The sequence below is a fragment of the Sorghum bicolor genome, chromosome 4 (genome assembly GCF_000003195.3).
Source record: "Sorghum bicolor cultivar BTx623 chromosome 4, Sorghum_bicolor_NCBIv3, whole genome shotgun sequence".
Lineage (NCBI taxonomy): Eukaryota > Viridiplantae > Streptophyta > Magnoliopsida > Poales > Poaceae > Sorghum > Sorghum bicolor.
Window position 1 is genome coordinate 313,281 of NC_012873.2, and position 17,053 is coordinate 330,333.

The window sequence follows — 17,053 nt, forward strand, 5'->3', positions numbered from 1 at the left end:
TGCGAGTGAGGAGAATGGGCACGCACGTACTACGTGTGTGGACAAAGTTTGGCCGTGTGTGTGTGTGTGTGCGCATATTATATGTTGTATATATGTGTCCTGCAAGCCAGCTGCACTGCAACTGCATGCATGCATGTCTCTTGTACCTGTGTAGCAACTAGCAAGGAGTATGTGTGGTGTGGGCCTGCGGTGGTGCGTGCCCTAATCTCCGTGCGTGGTCCTACGTGTCGGCCGGGAGACTAGCTATTGCTAGCTCGGACACCAGTACTACACACCACCACAAAGATAGTATATATACCTCATCAGTCGTCATCACTCACAGACCAAACCAAACCAACCTCTCCCAAATTCAATTCAAATCATGCATGCAAATGATGGAATCATCCATAGATTGATTCCATACATGCACACCTTTTGCATTACAATTTGTAACCAACGATGCATGGTACTGTTGTTTTGCAAAGTACCATAAAAATACAGAATTATTTCCTAATCAAACATCTTTATTTGTACTAAATAAATAATTACATCTACTTTCATGAGACAAAAGTAAAAAATACAGTTTAGATTCATGAATAGGTGTATATATGATTGTAGATTACACTATACCATAGCTATATGATCTGTCGCTATAACATTATACTGACCGATGTAATAGTCTAGAGGAAATAAAAACCGAAAGAAATATGTTGCTCATTGCATGTGGAGTATACCAATAAACATTGCACGCAACCTAAAATTATAGTAGCGAAAGTTACGAAGCAATTAATGATAAGGTAAATCATGATTATAAAGGAAAAGAAGGTGCATGTGCGTGAGGGGGGAAGGGGGGCGAACCGTGAAGTCAATGAGAGAAGGTTCTAGATGAGTCCTCACCGAGCAACCTCCTCGGTTATAATAAGAGATAGGGAGAGGTCGTCAGGGGCAATCCAATATATAACCTATACTACATAAAGAGAGAAATAAAGAATTTCCCTCCCTCTCTATTTTTGTGTTCTATTGTGTGCGATACAATGATTTCTTAGTGGCAAAGCATGCATATTGTCGGAGCCATGCAAACATTTTCATAGCTTGGGACACTAGGAAAAGTTTCCTATGGCATGCAACTTGTCAAGGCTTCAACCAAAACATGACCTAAGAAGACTCCAAGCAACCTCCAAGCTAGGAAAATCCATGCCTCCTTCCCCCACAACCCAGATAAATCGATGTCTCCCTCTAAGTGGTATTGGATGTATCATGCAATTAAGCACTTGTTTGGTTGGTGTCATGGGTATAGTTGTACAAAAGGCCTATTGTTTTACTTCCTGTTGTTCTCGCGGTGACAATCAGAAGTGTATAATTACTTGTAGGCACATGGAAATGAAGACTGCACTCTTCAAAGATCTCGGCGTTGCTTTGACTTATCTTGACTACGTCAGCAAGGCATTGATCATGTTGGATGATTAGGGTAACAACATTGTTGGTGCCCTCTAGGCATCACTAGCCTTCCTTAATGGCACGCTTTTGCGACACACATATCATGCTTGTTATTTTCAACAAAGGGTGGATCCAAGATTTTGGATCGATGGTGTCACTACGAATTTGTTAACTGGCAATCGCCATATAGTAAATAAATAATACGCTAGGAAGTCGATATGGTTTAACAGATCAAAGTAACAAAGTAACAAAACAATGTATACATAGGCATAATATATGTTTACCTCTTATAAGCAGCATTATGTAGTTGCAATTTTCCATCTTTTGAAAGTGATCTATTATAACTTTGTCTGGGATTGTTTCTAGAAATACGGGCTCAACAAAGCAAATGATGCAGTCATTCATAAACTCAACATCAATATGGTTGTGTGATATTGTCTTCATAGTTTTCATTGTTGAGAAGTACCTCTCCTACAGATGTCGTGGCTATTGGTAAAACAAGTACTAGCTTTAGAAGCCAAATAGACCAAAGGAAAAGCCAGATGCTTCTTCCTATCCCACCATCAATTTGGCAAGTTAAGTAATCACTACTCCCTCCGTCCCAAATTATAAGTCATTCCAAGCATCTTGGAGAGTCAAAGTTTTTCAAGTTTGACCAGATTTATATAGCAAAATAATAACAATTTTGGTACCAACCAAGTATCGTTAGATTCTTTGTTAGATTATATTTTCATAGTGTACTTATTTTATGACATAAATCTTTATATTTCTCTCTATATTTTTGGTCAAACTTGAAAATGCTTTGACTCTCCAAGATTCTTGGAATGACTTATAATTTGGAACGGAGGGAGTACAAGAAATAAGGCTATACATGACGGTTTACTGGTGACGTTTTAAGAAAACATCACAAAATTCTATTATCTGTGACGGTTCCTTTTTGAGGTGATACATCTATGACGACTGGTTAAGTTATCGTCATGGTTGGACGTCATAGATCATTTTGACATTTTTATGGTAAATCTTAACCGTAAAGTTACAGCTAATATTTAAAGTCAAATGAATTATAACACCCTAGGTGTTAGATAGTCATTAACACAAATCATAGATGCATCAACAAAAATTATTAAAAGATCCTCACGTCCGACTCTAGAAAAGCCAAGTAATTAAAAAATCATAAATAGAAATAGTGAGCTCTACAAATAGGGAAAAATAATGTTATTACTTTATTATTTTATTCTATCTTTTATTTGTCTTGATCTAATGACCACGTCTCGTACATGGTAGATTATTGGTCCCTTCAAGCCTAATAAATGGTAAAAAAACAGAAAAATGAAAAAAAATATGCATACATAGGGACTGAACCTAGGACCTTTAAGTCAAAACAACTTGCACGAACCACTAAGCCAAGCATCTGTTACTAGTTTCATTGGGGTCTTGTGTTCCCTTTTCTAATCTGAACCTGGCACCATGGAAGGAAACCGATCAAGCAAAAAAGGCCCAAGGCCCAGCACCCTCATCTCCATCTTATCCGTTGGATGGACCAAATCGATGGTTGAGATGAAAACCCTAGATGTATGTGGAAATATTCCTCCTCTTCTTGCATCACACACGCCTCCATCTTATCCTCTTCTTGCATCCGCGTTGTTCTTGCCGTGGCTCCTGCTTAGCCTTCGACGCCGACGCCTGTACGCCCCCAGCAGCGTTGCCCACGACCTCCCCAGGCGGCGGCGCTCAAGAAGGCCCCCGTCGCCGGCTCCTATGCGGCCTCCCGCTGGCGGCCCCTTGCCTGGCGGTTGCGCCTGCGCGGATCTGCGCAGCCACTTGGTGGCGGCGCCTGCGAGGCCCCCCTCCGGCGGCCCCTGCGTGGCCCCTCGACGGTGCTACAAGCCAAGGTGCAGGTGCACCCTTGCGGCTGGCTCCTCTCTTGCCTTCCACGGCCATGGCAAACCACACGAACACCACGGCCATGACGAACCAACACGGAGGTAAATCGTGGCATTTCATAAGACTGGATCTAATTTGTGACTTAGTTTCAATAGCTAGTAGTTTATAGTTTTGGAGCTTCAGTTTATTTTAAAAAGCAGAATAATATGCTAAAATAGTTTGGTTTGTTTAACTGAAGAAGGCTCTAATATGTTCATTACTGTAGAGACACCTGCTTGTTAGCTTTAGTAATTTAAGTTTATCCTTGTTACACCATCTTGCTGGATTTGCTACGAGAAGCTTTACTACGATGGTCATATTTTCAACAAAAAAAAACATGAATTGTTTTTTTCATTCAGATTATTGCCTTATTTAGAAATTAGTAGCTCAGGTTGTTCACATCTTGTAACCTTATAATGAGGCGGTGTGGTTCAGTGCCGCTACAATGCCTTACCCCTTAGTATGGTTAGTGCATACCAAATAGGACGACATAGGACCGGCCATGCCCTTTTCTGTTCTTTTGATTTTATTTCGCATGGCATCATGATGGTCCTGAACTCTCCTGATCTCAAACAAGTCGAGAACAAACATACAGGTTGCTGACAGTCCTTTCTAAAAAACCTCATTGTAGCAGTTGCACATGACCTATACATTGAAATTAAATATTCCAAAGTATATAGGATCTGCATTGTGTAGCAAAAATACATGACTAGATATATATTTTAACTAACTTCAATTTCACAACAATTGATGCTGTAGTAATAATTAAAATGGAACATCTACATGACTAGATATATCATGCTGCCACCCCATCAAAGTATAAAAATGTTTGATGCTCACTAAGTAATTATCTTTGAGTGAAGAAAGAAAGCAGATTGGATTATTTTTTAACTTAAAGACTTGGAACTCCCAGTGCTCTCTTTAGAGCAAGGACTATTTTTGGAATTGTATATTTCAAATATGTAGCACTTAGAATCTTGTATATCACCAAAATTGAACGTCTACACTATGTATGGCGTAATTCTTTTTTGTTACCAAAGAAGTCCCGCTCTGACGGCCCGACTAATTTGTTTAAAGGAGAAAAAAATACATCGAGAAGTGTTGGTGGCAACCTGTCACGCGAATCCTAATGCTAATGAAAGTCTATGCATTCTGTTTGTCCTATACCTCAAAGACTAACTGTGTTTTCTTTACCTTTCTTTACCTCTACAGATGATGCCTCATGTAGAGAAAACATTTGTAGAGATCTAGTGTAAACACTTATACCTAAAAAATCATAAACTTGACTGAAATGTGATGATATGTAATTATGTATTTTATCTGTTAATTTAAACAAAGTTGCAATCTCATACATTATGGTATTGCTCTTCTTTTTGCAGGCGTTTGGTGAGGCTATCTCTGAATTGCGGCAATATGATCGAGGTGCTCATGGTGGCTATTTTCGTTAGTGATAAAAGATTCAGTTGTCCGAGCAAATCATACGAGTTATGTGTTGTACAAGCCAACGTCTTAGTTTTGTAGTTACTTGAGTGTAGCTTGGTTATTGTCTTAGTATTTCGTGTGAAATATTGTACAAGTACAGATGTTGATAGTTTCAATGAAAATGATGAGCAATATTTGTCAATTGTGAGCTTTCCGGTTTATGTGTGTTGACATGGCAGCAAAACCATGACGGTTCAGTTCATCACCATAGTCTCTTCTTATAGTTGCCCTCTGGTTCATCCATGACGATCCAAAAAACCAACCCGTGACGTTCTATTTTGGTGCAAAAAATGTATGACGAGGAATAAATGACGTTCCTATGGACCGTCACAGATAGTTAACTGTGACGGTTTTTTGCTTGTCCATGACAGAATTAAACTGTCATGTATAAGTTAATTTTTTTGTAGTGAATGGTGCTCAATCTGGAAAACCTTTCATCTGCTTGAAAAATGTCAATGTAAATAGGAAGAGGTCATGAGCAAGATCCTTCAATTGATCCGAATTGAAATCATCAGGATACAACTTAGCTAATTTCTATCGAGCTCTCCAATTTTGAATTCATCAAAAGACTCTTTGGGAATAAAAGCAGCCATGTAAGTAAACAAATTAGAATTTGTTTCACCAAATCGGTCATTGAACTCGATAAGTAGCAAGTCAACAACTGAATTCAAGCAGTCCCATCTACAGTCACCCCTTTGCGACGCAGTACATATCATGCTTGTTATTTTCCTTTTTCAGTATTGTTCTTCACAATGGGTGTGTTAGCGTTTAGCATGTTAGTATGCAGTAATGGTAGATCACTCATTATTCACTCACAAAACTGATGAATGTCATATGTTTATCAACAGACAGTACCTTTCTAGCTAGTCTAAGATTAAAATGAGCCGTAACCCATCTCCAACGTCTCTCGATCTCTTTATATAAGCACAACGACGTACGTACGTGTCGATCCCTGTAATACAAATGGCTGGTGATCGATGGGCCAAAGCAAGATAGGTGAAAAAGGGTGTATGGTGTGTGGTGGACCAATTAGTGGCGACTTGTAGTGAATGTTTAAATCTGCTTTTGTACGGTGTCCATGAATGCGTTGGCAATTTGTGCGTGACTGCATGCATGCATGCATGCATAGCCTCCAAATCATCAATCTTTTGGCGTTGCCTCGGCACATTATATTACTGTATTGCATATGGATGGTCCAGGCTGATGCATGGCGTACAGGTGCATGGTCGTCGACACGCTAGCTATATATATTGCTGCTCGATCGATCGCCGGATGTCGTTGTTCAGCTGCGCGCGTCTGCTGTTCCGTTCCAGACCAGACCAGACCAGACCATCCATGCGTCCATCACCTCACCTCAGTTAATTATCATGCATATGTTATATCAGAAATAAAAAAAAACATAGGAATATGGTATGAATGCATGTGCAAACCTAACGGATTGAAAACATAGAAATTATAAAGGAATCTTAAGAGCAATTTCATGTTATTTCTTTATTTATTCAACATAGGTATCATGTCATAATAAGATAACACTAGAGATCACATATTTGAATAGACACCAACTGCAATTAACTATTATTTTTTTTTGTCTGTCCTTGTTCTTGTGCACAGGTATATATATATATATATATATATATATATATATATATATATATATATATATATATATATATATATATATATATATTCTCATTAGGTATGAGTGAATTCATTTTTCATGTGTGGAATCATAGGGAAAGGAATTTTATTTTATTTCTTTATATTTTCCCTATGTTTTTCCTCTATTCCAAAGAGGGAGAAACAGGGATACTACATACTCCTACATATTACTCGATCCCCTCCGTCGTGCAATACAATGCATTCTACATATTTTATAGGATAAATTAAGAGAGCATACAAAAGATACATACCCTTACTTTGTTTCCTAATCAGACAATTATCTAACTGGGAGTGGTTCATAAACAAGTACCTACCAAATTGTCTTACTATTAATGTAAATTATATTTTGTTCGCTAAAATCTCTTATATTTAGGTATAATGTTTAAATGCTTGCATGAATTGTATTATAGGATAGAGGGAGTAGTAATGTTTGATTTGCTATTAAAATAAATAATAATTCTACCTAGTGAAGTACTCCCTCTATCCCAGAACAAGTGTTGTTATGAGATTTGTGCGGATCAAATTAAATTTTCTTAAGTTTGATTAGATCTATAAAAAAATATCCAATGATTTATCTAGTGATACTATTATGCGGCAGAAATATTAATATTTTTATATATTTGGTGAAAACTAAAAATATTTAACCTTTCTCGTGAAGTGAGAATAACACTCTTGGTACAATGGAGGGAGTGGCAGTGATGAGCATGAGCCCACCATGCACATATACAGTCGTACACTTGCTACAGTGTGCATGCTGATTCACAATATATATATATATATACATGTCTACTAGAATATGGATCCAATAATTTTGGGCGTAGCGTGGCGTACGTGCTAGCAAGATGCATATGCTCTGGTCCTTATTTTCCAACATATGGGGACACGTACGAACGAGTAGCAATGGCATGTATGTTTGTAGGTCCATCCAAAATTCAAGTGTCTCACCTATATGCTACATGTCAATTATACATCCTCATGCATCACACATGAGAGGCATACAGAGCGAGCGAGTTGTGAGGTAGTAGGACAAGGACGCATTTAAAGACAAGAAGCGTACGTGCTAGCTAGAGATCATTTGGAGCTTTGCCGCCCTTCTTCCACACTTGTTCGCTAAAGATGAATTTGCTAGCCATTTAGCAATGTTTTTCACTCACAACAAATTAGCCAATAATATTTTGTGTCATGACTTATATATTATGTCCTTCCCATCACAAATTCAACAGTTCAAATGTTGTTCTCAACAAAACGAGAATTTAGCTTAAACCTAACAAGATTATTCGGGAAGAAACAACCGCAAAATCGAATGCACTTGGGCCTTGTTTAGTTCACCCCGAAAACCAAAAACTTTTCAAGTTTTTCCGTCACATCAAATCTTGCGGCACATGCATGGAACATTAAATATAGATGAAAACAAAAACTAACTACATAGTTTATCTGTAAATCATGAGATGAATCTTTTAAAACTAATTACTCTATGATTGTACAATGTTTGTCAAATAAAAACAAAAGTACTACAGTGTCGAAATCCGAAATTTTTTCGGATCTAAACAAGGCCTTAGAGAAAGTGGAGTGGCCATTGACCGGGAATTTTGCTCTTGGGGTGGGAAGAAAAAGACTTACCACGTCACTTTGGGGGGAAACTTTTTCTAGCGCTTATGCCTTGTTTAGTTTGCCATTTTTTTATCTCAATTTACTTATGTCTTGTTTAGTTCGCGAAATTTTTTAACTCTAGCTATTGTAGTATTTTTATTTGTATTTGATAATTATTGTCCAATCACAGACTAACTATGCTCAAAAGATTCGTCTCGTAAATTACAGGCAAACTGTATAATTTGTTTTTATTTTTATTTATATTTAATGTTTCATGTATGTGTCTAAAGATTGTAGGGAATCTTGAAAAAAATTTAAAACTAAACTAGACCTTAACGGGCAAAGCACGCATAGCGAACTAGGAAACATACGGATGCGATCAGGGTTATTAGATATAAACCTTACATCTGGACTGTATAAGGAGAGATTCTGTATCTTTCATTTGACACTTAGCAATCAAGGCCTTGTTTAGTTCCAAAAAAATTTGCAAAATAGGAATAGTAGCATTTTTGTTTGTATTTGACAAATATTGTCCAATCATGAATTAACTAGGCTCAAAAGATTCGTCTCGTCAATTCCGACCAAACTGTGTAATTATTTTTTATTTTTGTCTATATTTAATACTCCATGCATATGTCTAAAGATTTGATGTGACGGAGAATCTGAAAAAAAAAAAAAAATCATCGGTACCCCTACACACCAAGTGCTCGACGATAGAGAAGTTGTTCTTCACTGTACGTTAGATATTATGTATCTGAACTAGTACACATTTATATATCGTGTGTGTATCTTTCATCCCTATGCTCAAAACATGAATGAATATATATATTGTTTAACGCTAAATCATATGACAAAGTGTCTTACTACTTCAAACTCGATCCGACACTGTCTTAGGGCACTCCCAATGCAAGACTCTATCATGAAGTCCAAGACAATTAATTACATATTATTTGTGATATTTTGCTGATGTGGCACCATATTTATTGAAGAAAGAGGTAGAAAAAATAAGACTCCAAGTCTTATTTAGACTCTAAATCCACATTGTTCGAGGTAATAAATAACTTTAGACTCTATGATAGAGTCTGCATTGTGAGTGTCCTAATTAAGCCAATAGCACCGTACGCTCCCAACACTTGTGCTAATCGCTTCGGATGGTCACTTTAGCACATTTCTAGCTTATTCTTAGATGTCTTCTTAGGCCCTGTTTAGTTCCCCACCCAAAATTTTTTCATCCATCCCATCGAATCTTTGGACACATGCATGGAACATTAAATATAGATAAAAAAATAAACTAATTACACAGTTTAGTTGAGAATCGAGAGACGAATCTTTTAAGCCTAGTTACTCCATGATTAGCCTTAAGTGCTACAGTAACCCACATATGCTAATGACAGATTAATTATGCTTAATAAATTTGTCTTGCAGTTTCCTGACGAGCTATGTAATTTGTTTTTTATTAGTTTCTAAAAACCCCTCCCGACATCCTTCCGACACATCCGATGTGACACCTAAAAAATTTTCATCCTCCATCTAAACAGGGCCTTAATTAGGTGTATATTCCTTCCGCTATACTCTAGCAGTGGCGGTTTGAGAATAAATACAGAGGAAGCCAAACATGAGAATACTATTTGTATGTTCGCTAATCTGAAAAGTCATAGCTGAAAGCTTAGTTTTAATTAGCCTGAGGACATATTTGTTTCCAATTAAAATCACATCAACGGTCCTCCTACCGTGAGAATTGAAAAAAAAAATGTTCCACACTTTTCAGTATCGATGATTCTTTTCACCGAACAAGACATGAAGAAACATTGAGAATCAACTAGCGCTCTTGTTTTCCTTGAGGCTACGATCGCGATACCGCACCACTCGGCAGCCACACCACGGTTGCAAACACGCTCCAAGTCAGCAAACTATCAATGGCTCTCTTTGTCAAAAAAAAAAAGGAAAAAAAGAAAGCATTGCCTTCTTTCTTATATCTGGTATTTATCGTATTTTTACCCTGAGAAGTCTCTTTCTCTTTTAACAAATGTCTAGAACTTTGGATTACGAATTAGTGAAATACCAGGCAATCCAAAACTTTCTTAACCGATATTCAAGAGAAAAGGATTCTAGAAGGATTCAAAGAATTAGAAAAACTTTTTCTCTTGAACGAAATGATAAAAGAGAAATCGAAGGCACATGTACAAAAACTTCCTATAGAAATACACAAGAAAATAATACAATTGGCCAAAATAGATATAGAAGGGGAGTACTATGTACTCCACTGGCCCAGCAGCGGTAAGGGGTGGAGCCCCACTGCTAGCTTCGTCTCTGTCGTCTAATGCCCTAGACAACTATTATTTCCGCCCTATTCGGTTGAACTGTAATTAGTTTCAGTCGGTCCGCAAAAACTAGACGAACAGCTTTTTCTTCTGCTCTTTTTTTTAACTACTACTATCTCTTCTACTATTTAATATTGTTTGATGATAGACAATATGTATGTCTGCAACCAATCTGATCTCCATATATGTAACGCGCGAGGTGTCAAAGAAAAGGAAAGAAAAGAAAAATGCAAGTTGCAATTGAGGCCTTGTTTAGTTTCTACTAAAAATCAAAAACTTTTTAAGATTTCTCATCATATCAAATTTTACGGCACGTGCATGGGTTATTAAATATAGATGAAAATAAAAACTAATTGCACAGTTTATCTGTAAATTGTGAGACGAATCTTTTAAGGCCTTGTTTAGTTCGCAAAAATTTTCAAGATTCCCCATCACATCAAATCTTTGGTCGCATGCATGAAGCATTAAATATATATGAAAATAAAAACTAATTGTACAGTTTACCTATAATTTGTGAGATGAATCTTTTGAGCCTAGTTACTCCGTAATTGGACAATGTTTGTCAAATAAAAACGAAAGTGCTACAGTAGCCAAGACCCAAAATTTTTGCTAACTAAACAAGGCCTAAACCTAGTTACTTCATGATTAAACAATATTTGTCAAATAAAAAGGAAAAATACTATAGTAGCGAAATCTAAAAAAATTTCACAACTAAAGAGTTGTTTACTTCCACCCAAAAACGTAAAATTTTTCAAGATTCTCCGTCACATCGAATCTTTAGACGCATGCATGGAATACTAAATATAGACGAAAATAAAAACTAATTACACAGTTTGGTCGAAATTGACGAAACGAATCTTTTGAGCCTAGTTAGTCCATAGTTGAACAATAATTACTACAAATAAACAAAAGTGTTACAGTGTCACGAAATGTTTTCATTCAGGAACTACAAGGCCTAAACAGGCCTGAAGAGGGGAGAAAAGGAGGAGAAAAAGGCAAAGAAACAGGGGAGACGTTTTTGTTAGGAAAAGGAGGAAACGAGATGGGATGGTATGGCTATGGCTATGGCTATGGCTATGGGGGTGGGCCTGGGCCTGCTGTGCTGCGCTGTGACGGTGGTCCTCTCCTCCTCGTCTCCTCTGACATGTCCAACCATGAGGGGCCCACCCTCCCTGTCCTTGGCTGACGTCATGCTTTTTGGACTCTACTGCCAGTACTGTACAGACCTCTGTGACACGTCGCCTTCGCTCTCCTCTCCTCTCTGCACTGCAGGGAAGGGGTACTCTCATCAGTCATCAGCTCGTCCGTGCCCACTCTCTTCCCCGTCTAGAAATTCTCACACTCTTCCCTACTATCATGCAAACAAATACTTAGAATATTAAATCTAAATAAAAAAAATTTAAAAGTATTAAATATATATAAAAAAATCTAAAAGTATTAAATATTGTGGGTCATGCCTTTAAAATTTTAAAAGCTTGTAAGATTTTCCATCGTATCGAATCTTGCGGCACATACATAGAGTATTAAATATAGATAAAAATAGCTAATTGTATAGTTTATCTTTCAATCGCAAGACAAATCTTTTAAATATAGTTAGACGTTATTTGTCAAATATAAACGAAGAACTATTGTGTTCAAATCTAAAAAAAAAATAGATCTAAACACGCACTCCTATAATCTAATATAAATATAAATATAAATATATAATATAATATGCAGTACGTACGGTACACGTATGCATCGAGATTCGGTGTTAATTTTATCTATATCTGTCAGATGCAGGTTGCGCTGCAGCGAGAGGGAATAATATCCCCCAGATTGATACTCCTAATAACAAATCTAATGAATGGCTTTGCTCCGTGTTAAATACAAACAAAATTGCTACAGTATCAAATTTTTAAATTTTTACATCTAAACAAGGCCTTATTACACCTGCATTACATGTTCAGCATGGATCATCATGCCTGATATAGTCAAGGCTGAAATTACTGTTCGCTGATTTATTATAAAAGAAAAACATTGTTGACGGCTGAAAAGAAAACAGACTCGTGCAACTATCCATGGTCATATGGTCACCACTACGTGCTTACATTACATGCGCGTGTGTTTAAGTAGATTGCGTTTGTTTGTCTCATAAACTATACTTTTTCTGTCAAACAACAACATTTTTATCTCATAATAAATTAGTCAACAATATTATTAGCTATAGCTTTTTTGACTGGCGAACAGACTCTAAGGATCATGACTCAACAAACAGTGTTTTTCTCTCATAATAAATTATTAGACCATTGTTGACAATATTTTATTTCTGAACAAACAAAAACATTTTTGAAGATATTTTCTTTGATTTTCACAAGTACGCAGAGGCATGTGTGTTTGTAGCATTTGTTATCCTCTCACAAGACATGAGTTGAGATGAAGCTAAAAAAAATTAGTTTATCTTAGCTCTCTTTTACATTTCTTTCATCCATGCATGAAACTATCGGTGAAGCTATTTTGCCAAATATTTTTTTCAAAACAGCTTAACTTTTCTAAAAAATAGCTTCACTAGCACAACTGTTTTGTGTCAAACAGAGCCTAAGGATAAAAATTGATTCCAAGATCAAATCCTACCAAACGCGCCTTTAGCCTCAAGGAACAATGGTATTGTTTGCTTGCATTTAGGCCTTGTTTAGTTCCAAAATCTTTTGCAAATGAACATTGTAACACTTTCGTTTGTATATGACAAATATTGTCTAATCATGGGTTAATTAGGCTCAAAAGATTCGTCTCGTAAATTACAGATAAATTGTATAATTAGTTTTTATTTTTATCTATATTTAATGCTCCATGTATGCGTCTAAAGATTCGATGTGACAAACAATCTGAAAAATTTTGCAAATTTTTTTAGAAACTAAACAAGGCCTTAGCATTACCAGACACACGTCCGTTTATTTCTCCAACTCCCAATAATTTGTTTTTATTTTCTTCCTTCTCATGTCAATTTTCCTTGTTTGGCAAGTAATAGGATCGCGAGAGTGTGGAGATCCTCCCCTTCCCCTCTAGTGTGTTTGTTTTACAATGTGTTGCGTTGTGGTAATACATTGTAGAAATTTTTTCACTCTACTTTAATGCAATAATATGTAAATCTTTTGCATATTCAAACAAAAAAAGTTTTAAGTGGGAGAGAGACAAAGAAATGTGTGAGTGATCAGCGCACATCATTTTACTTTGTCTCTAATAAGAAATACTACTACTTTGATATACTAAAATAATAAGTAATTGTAGGAGTTTGGTAGCAAACGCGCATGGGCCGCTCTGGTGGTCAGAGTCAAACCAATGCACAATTGTAGGTGTAGTATTGGCATGGCTATCCAAATTTGACAATCTGTCGGGCGGTTTCAAATTAGTGGCCTCGTTTAGTTCCGAAAAGTGAAATTTTTTCGGTACTGTAGCAATTTCGTTTGTTTGTGATAAATATTATCCAATCATAGACTAACTAGGATCAAAAGATTCGTCCCGTGATTTACAGCTAAACTGTGTAATTAGTTTTTGTTTTCGTCTATATTTAATGTTTAATGCATGTGCCACAAAATTCGATGTGACGGGAAATCTTGAAAACTTTTTGGTCTTCGGGGTGAACTAAACAAGGCCTAAGCTAGCCAGCCCCCAGTTTTGTAGACCTCCTGCAAAGTCTTGCTTTGGCTCCGGTCCATCCATGTACCATAAAAAAAGTTATTTTATTTTTTTAAAAAAAATGGAGCCAATATAATTACTATTTTAATTTTATCAGCTTTGACTCCTTTGCGCAATATACCAAGGAGCCGAAGCCGTTTTAAATTGTGTCAAACGGATCTAATGAAATTATGTCAAACGGGGTCTAAATTTGTTAGGTCCGACCCCTGCTTATACAGTACTTCCTTCGTATAAGATTTAGATGTCGTTTAGGACAACGATATGGTCTCCACAACGCAACTTTGACATCTTATTTTTATAAAAATATTTAGAAAAAATATATATATATGTATACTTTTATGAAAGTATTTTTCAAGACAAATCTATTTATATAATTTTCACATTTGCTAACTCAACGATTTAAAAGTTATTAATGATTTATATTTCTAATGTTTGACTCAAACCTTTCCAAAACTACATCTAAATTCTATAGTATATACTAGCATATGGTGTGTTGTTGTTGAAGGACTACTAGCTATAGATAGCTCCTAGGTCACACTGAAGACTATAGAGAAGAATTTAGGAGATCAAGGCTCTGTTTGGTTAAAGGGACTAGGGACTATAGGCTAGAGATGACTAAAATGAAGGGACTACTACCATGTTTGGTTCAAGGGATTAGAGGACACTAAAAGACATTAAAGTTGCCGAATAAAGACCAAGATACCCCCTTAAGAGAAGAATCAGGCCAGGTGAGAGCGGTGGTGTCGAAGAGGACAGCAGGTGGCACGAAGAAGTGGGAGGCATGGCTGATATCGGCATGTGTCATGTGTGGCATTGAGAAAGAAGGAAGCGGCTGGGCAAGAAGAAAGGGTAGTGTAGTACATTGAAACTAGGTGAATTCTCTACGCGTTATTGCGATATTTTTTAAAAATAAATCATTATATACATAGCACTATTATATGATATTCAGTATATTATGTATGTATACATATATATGAATTTGACTTACATGTATTTTATTGTATTAGATCTAGTAAAAAATTGCTAAGCTAATAGAAGAAAAACTAATACTATTTGGTTCATTATAGAGGAACCAGTGATGAAACAAAGAGTGTATGTTTATGACTCGTATGTTAATAGATTAAAGATTTAAAGTATTTCACGTGGTATAGATGATATGGTCATTTTTTGTAATTAATATGGGATAACATGGACTTAGTGGGGAATGATGTGGACACCTTGCATGAAGAGATAGAACATTTTAGTGGGTCACTTAGTGGAGAATGATGTGAACATCTTCCATAAAGAGAGAATTCATCTAGTGAGGTTTAGCTTTATAAGAGTATATGATAGGGTCACCTAAAGTTTATTTAGATGGTACTCCCTTCGTCCTCACAAAGGAAGTCGTTTTGGACAACGACACGATCTCCAAAGCATAACTTTGACTCTTTATTTTTATAAAAATATTTATCAAAAAGTGATATATGTACATTATTATAAAAGTATTTTTTAAGACAAATCTATTCATATAATTTTTATATTTCCAAACTCAACAATTTAAAAGTTATTCATAATTTATATTTCTAATATTTGACTCAATCTTTATCTAAAACGACTTTCTTTTCATGTATGGGGGAAGTAGGCAAAGCTAGCTTGTAGCTAGTGGGTGCAAATGCATCACCTAATTTTTAAGAAAATAATGATTTTTTCTAAAATTTTACCATACATGCACCACGTATAACATAAGTCTCTACACCCATAAGGCAAGTGCACAATTCTCTAATTTACTCTAGCTTCACCACTGCACACCACCTTACTAAAATTTGGATGACTAAACTCTAATTGCAACTAAACAGTCAATCGAAACATGCGGCCTTTGGGCTTCGGCAGCATGGCATTGCATCAACAAAATCAGCGGCTAGATAGGTCGACTTTCATTCATTCGTCTTATAAACTGTAAGTTTCCTATTAACTAATATTATTTTTTTATAATAAATCAGCGAACAGTACTATAGTTTTTTCTATCAACAAATTGGCTTGTCTGACAGCTAAGCTTTTGTTAGTTTGTATTGAAGCAGACACGTGCCTGCTTGTACAATGTTGCCGCTACCAACCTTGTGGGTTTTTGGTTCTTTGGCCTTGTCCTTGTGTACGCAGACGTGACCTACGACTTGTGTCTGCCTCTATCTGGCCTGGCATAAACATGCGTGTCTTGTTAATTAAGCTGTTCTTAACCAACCAACCAAACCAGACCCGACCCTACGTACTCCTACACACGGTGTGCATCTGTGTGCATTCATGCATTCCCTCTACAAGTAGAGTGCCGTGCTAAGGAGTCTCAATAGAGTTTCATAAAAATTTTATAGCCATTAAATATGTTAATGTAATACTATATTAGTAAAAGAAAGATGATAAAAGTTTTATGAGAGTAGAGAGAGTTCCATAGAAATACTATTCTCCACTATTTCCAAAATATTGATACGTTGAAAACTAAGTCATAAAACTCCTATGATGACCTAAGGCTACAATGATATAAGGCACAAGCAACTGTTGGAAATGCAAACTAGAATCTATTCGTTGGTCTAAAATATCATGGTTGAAAATACCATTCGCTGATTTATTATAAAAAAACACAATAACTCATTAATAACTCATCGTTAGTCTACTTAGTCAGGTACAAACTTGAACAGACTACCACACCTATCTACTGACTCAAATAAATTAAGAGTCCTTTGCAAAAGAAAGAAAATTTATTTAAAATAGTCAGGTACAAACACTTTTGCTATGATTATTTGAAAAGGAGTGAAATTTATATTACTATTATTATTATTCGGAAAATACCAGTGCTAATGCTAACCCTGCTAGAGGGATGAGTACTAGCATTTCTCTTTCCGTGAGCTGAAGCGGTGACCGGGTAGCTAGAGAAATGAATAAACTATTGGCAGCACATATCTGCCGACACACCACCTGACATTGACCCAAATAATAACACTGCTCCAGGAGCTATA

The 17,053-nt window shown here is 36.3% G+C and overlaps 1 long non-coding RNA gene across 1 annotated transcript; it reads left to right on the forward strand.

Moving 5' to 3' along the window:
* Window positions 3,030-4,963, forward strand: LOC110435046. The gene is made up of 2 exons (XR_002452697.1): window positions 3,030-3,401; window positions 4,719-4,963. It is a non-coding gene; the product is annotated as an uncharacterized LOC110435046 (long non-coding RNA).